The sequence below is a fragment of the Chiloscyllium plagiosum genome, chromosome 17, assembly GCF_004010195.1.
Source record: "Chiloscyllium plagiosum isolate BGI_BamShark_2017 chromosome 17, ASM401019v2, whole genome shotgun sequence".
NCBI lineage: Eukaryota > Metazoa > Chordata > Chondrichthyes > Orectolobiformes > Hemiscylliidae > Chiloscyllium > Chiloscyllium plagiosum.
This window is the reverse complement of record NC_057726.1, coordinates 43,950,012-43,954,964: the sequence shown is the minus strand read 5'-3', so window position 1 is coordinate 43,954,964 and position 4,953 is coordinate 43,950,012. Positions and strand designations below refer to the sequence as shown.

The following is a 4,953-nucleotide window of genomic DNA, read 5'->3' as shown; positions in this document are numbered from 1 at the left end:
TTGAATTTTAAAATGCTGAGGAATAAAGTTCCAATTGTACAGCTTTGATATATATGCTGTAAAGACCTGTTTATTGTATTGACTTTGATGCACATTATTATTAGGTAGCATGGGTTCAGCTCAGAGGTCCTCTGTAAATCTGTTAATACGTAAGACTACAAGAAGCTTCTTATGTTGGAACCAGGTTAGACAGAAGACATCAGATTAATATTTGATCATGAAGAAGGACCCTTAATCAGATTAGTTATTTCACAGTTGAGTGTTTCTGCAATTATGATAATTGTTCTAAATATGTTGTTTATCTTTATCTGTGGCTCTGAGCATAATCTTGCCTCTCAGAGGCTTCTCAGTGACAAGAGTGCAAATACATGGGACTGGAGATTCAAACATAAACCCAATTAATATAAAGATTACTGTCTCTGATGAGTTTATGAGCAGATAGCAGCTGAATGTGCATCATACATAAATGGCAAACCACTTGAATTATCCAGATCAACTAAAGAAGGCACTAAATTCAATAAATTCCCCTCTCAAGAAAATCATGAGTCCTGTGAGATGAAGTTGAAATCAAAGTAATACATCACAAAGTGGATGTCAATTACTGGCTGCTTCTATCCTGTCTTAAAAAGCATTAGATATAGATTTGGATTTTTCTGGAAACCCTTTTCTGTTCTTGTTTTCTCTTGACTTTCTTGTGGTTTATTCATTTCCCTTTGATATGATTTGATCTTTTAAAGGAAAGGGTTTTGTCTTTACTGTCACTAATCATCAGACCTCTCTTTTAATCTTGATTGCTGTCATAAAAGCTCATCAGTCTTTAGCCAATTGGACTATAACGCTGTCTCTTTCCTGGTGGGGAGAAATTGAGTGTTCACCGAACACATTTTAATTATGTAGTTTGAAAGAGAGGATGATTGCATTTTGTCTTCACATTTATAAAATCAATAATAGTTTGTATCAAGCTTGTGAAAAATGTTAAGACAGGGAAAATTAGTAAAATACATTATTAGACAAAAAACAAGAGAAATACCAAGAAGCAATTGCAAAAATTAATTAGTTGATTTAATTGGAAGTTCTGCTGGCGATTGATTATGATTTTGCATTATAAGGTTGAATGCAGAGCCAAAGTGACCATTCTATCAATGAGTCAGCATTTGAAATACAGACAATGTTTGCATTCAGTCTGATAGCCATCAATTCCATGTCTTCCCTCATACACAGTCTATTAAACTTATCTGGAAAATAACAGAACACACTATTACCTTTATAGTACTTTGCTCCTGGATACACCTAATCACTCTCAAGAGTGGGTATAGGAGCTACATTCTCTGTGGCTTCATTTGTATTGTAGATCCAACCATTTTCACTCTTTTTGCCACAATGTATGTATCTGGTACACTATCAGCCTCCTAGCAGCACTCTCAAATTTGGGCCTCAGTTGAAGAACAAGACTAGTTAGCATTAATGTGGATGATGAAGTACACTTGCGCACACATTTAAGATATAGTTTGAATTCTATTATGTCAAAACATAGATTGACACAGACAGGTTCCACTTCTCTAATGTATGGTCCTCAAAGCGGCACTTAATCTGAGTGTGAGGATCTAAACATTTAATTTGTCAATTACCTTATTTAAATAATTGAGCAATGCTTACTGAAGCAGTCATTATTTTAAAATAAAAAATTGGTTAATAACTACAGACAATAACTCTGAGAGACAATGGAGATTTCACAACTGTTACTCAATTTTCAATATCTTAAGAAAGCTTTTTAAAACAGCATTGACAAATAAGCAGCAGATTGTTAATAAATATCCTTCCTTGATAGAATAGTTTGCCTTTCCATCACTTTTTGAAGCTTCTGCTAACTGACACTTTCTTAAATCTTTGGAGATTTATTATGTCCATTGTATACAGCTGAGTTATAAAGAAGCAAATTGTTTTGACGAATGACTTTGACAAAGTATCCTAAGGAAAGTGTCATTCAACAAAAATGGTTTTATTCAGGTATGTAATAACAGGGTTTTGGACGCTGGATGTGAAGCAAAGATAATATATATTGTCCTGCTTGAACACTCTTCACGAGCATTTAAGGTGAACTTCAGTATCCTTTACGAAACATTTGTGTTTAAAGTTGAACTGGATGAGCTCCATTGACATGGTATGAACTTCCCTTCTATGACTAGCATAGCAATAACAAGATTGCAAAGATATTTATGCTGTCTGCGGCTTAGCGAGATAATTAAAGGATATAAATTAATCAAGTGCAATTAATTAGAAACTTTATGTTCACAGCAGTCTTTCTTTGCATGTATAATTTATATTTATTGATTTGTTGGCTTGCATTAGCCTATGAGATAACAGTGGAAATGCATTAGAGGGGAAAGTGTACAATTAGTGCAAGAATGAATCCCCGAGATAATTGATAGATCACTGTATGTTCGTGGCAAATATAAAGCTTTGTAAAGTGTCATAAGCAGATAGAATTGATGAGTGGTATTTTAGTCCATATGTTTGAACTGATTAATGAGGTTTTTAAACCAGTGCCCTTAATGAGAAGCTGATAGGTTTTCTTGAATTTACATTTTAATTTAAAAGGGTTATGATGGAGACAGTAAATTGAGAGTATTTGAGTGAGTAGTACACTTGTCATTCCACAGTAAAGATACAAAATAGTGTGCTTAAAAATGCACTGTTTGACTACAATTGGACACATCCTTATGAATTCCAATAAATGAATAATTGAGTTAATTATCTTCAATGAAGCAGTTTGACCGGGGAGCAGCTCCTACATGACCTTTTCCATTCTAAGTGGTGGCATTATCTTTTCTTTATTTTTAAAGTCTTTTGTTACATGTTAATTAGAGAATCTTTCTTCTAAGGTTCCACTGTAATAAGGATATTTTCTGTGTAGAGTGCATGGTAATGTATATGCAAACTGAAGTCCACAAGCTAAAAACAGTATTGCTTCATGGGTGATTAAACAGATGCAAATAGGGAAATACAGTATCCACCTATTTAATTACCTGCCATAGGACCAAACAGTATTAATGAGTTTCAGTCCACTTTTTCCTTTACACAAACACTCACTGCCAAACATTGCAGTAGTATTTGTTTTCCAGGTCCTTGGTTACATTTCTCTGTTGGAAGAATAATAAAATAATTAATTAATACACATCTTATCTCAAAGTCTGGTGCCCCTTACTGTAATGTTATCCTCAGACATGGAATAAACATTTCAGCAAAGTTGACTTCTACATGATTCTTATATCTAAGGTTTCCAAAAGGAATATAAGTTGTATCAAACTTTCTCGGATTCCTGGATGAAACTTTGAGGAGAAAACTACTGCAGAGGCAAAATGATATTAATATTGAAATTGGGCTGGATCTTTGCTTTTTTTTGACTAGTATGAATTGCATTGAGTTTGCCGGAAGGTGCTGAGTAGGATTTCTCACCATGCGTTGCCAAATGCACCTTATTAAGTACCTTCCCCACTCCTACAGCCTCCCTCATATCCAATTCTTGCCCCATCTTACTCAACGATACACAGGACAACTTGTCACTCACCAATATCCAGCTAAAGTCCATTATCCTGCACCAATATGTTGTGCATCAGAAAAGCCCTGTCAGTATTGAACTGCTCTTCACAGTTCCTGACATTTGTCGCAGACATGACAGAAAGGGGAAATTGGTATCCTGTTTTGCAGACAGTTTCCTGGAGGTCTTATTAGTTAAGCTGGTGTGGATGGAGCATCCTCTTTCACAGGACCAGTAGTGGAGGCCACAAAATGCCAACCTGGTCTGAGGTGACACCAACATTAGTGTAGTCTCAGATGTCTACAGAAAGGCCCATAAATGTAGGAGGAGGGTCAATAGCCTTCTCCACTCTGTCAGTGTAAGTGCCACCATCTTCACTTCAAGGGCAGCACGGTGGCTCAGGGGTTATCACTGCTGCCTCACAGAGCCAGGGTCCTGGGTTCGATTCCAGCCTCGGACGACTGTGTGGAGTTTGCACATTCTCCCTGTGTCTGTGTGGATTTCCTCTGGTTGCTCTGGTTTCCTCCCACAATCCAAAGGTGTGTAGGCAAGGTGGATTGGCCATACTAAATTGCCTATAGTGTTCAGGGATGTGTAGGTTAGGTGCATTAGTTAGGGGAAAATGTAGAGTAATAGGGTAGGGGAATGGGTCAGTGTGGACTTGTAGGGCTGAATGGTCTGTTTCCGCACTGTAGGGATTCTATGATTTTATATCACACTCACTCTATTTCTATTACCGTTCCCATCTGTCACCAAGGCTCATGCTCCTACTACTCACTATTACCTGCAACAGCTTCCCCACTCGCTCTCATACCCCAAACCCTAACATCACTTGCATGTCCTCCACACTGCCTACTCCAAAGTTAATAGCCGTGCCGCCCACTTTCTTCCTCCTAATACCTACTTCACTTTCATTCCATAGGAAAACCAGTCCAAAATAGGGTGGAAAGAATCAAGATGGCTGTCCAACATTCGGCTTTTCATTGATTATAAGGATCACACAGACCTGAGAGAATGGCTGACTGTGTCCAAGTCTGTGAACCAGTATTGAGGTCTGTCTTTGATTTACTCAAGGTCTCCTTGAGTTGTTTGAGAACTACAAACAGCCATGATTCCTGGCTTAGTGTCTGTGCTAACAGCAGGGCAAGACAGAAGTAATATGAGTTGGTATCTCTGGCTGAAACACCTTAACTCCCCCTTCCACTCTGCCAAGGACATGCAGGTCCTTGGCCTCCTCCATCGCCAGACCCTGACCACACGACGCCTGGAGGAAGAGCGCCTCATCTTCCGCCTAGGAACCCTCCAACCACACCTCCATCGCCAGACCATAGCAACACGACGGCTGGAGGAAGAGCACCTCACCTTCCGCCTAGGAATCCTCCAACCACAAGAGATGAATGCAGATTTCTCCAGCT

General features: G+C 38.3%; 1 long non-coding RNA gene across 1 annotated transcript in view; it reads right to left on the bottom strand.

Annotated features, from left to right (window-relative positions):
• Window positions 1-1,175: 1,175 nt before the first annotated feature.
• LOC122558421 overlaps window positions 1,176-4,953 on the bottom strand; it is a 7,773-nt gene continuing 3,995 nt past the window's right edge. The window contains exons 2-3 of the long non-coding RNA XR_006314127.1: window positions 3,027-3,140; window positions 1,176-1,235 (exon numbers count right to left, since the gene is read on the bottom strand). This is a non-coding gene — a long non-coding RNA (uncharacterized LOC122558421). The remainder of the gene's footprint in view (window positions 1,236-3,026; window positions 3,141-4,953) is intronic.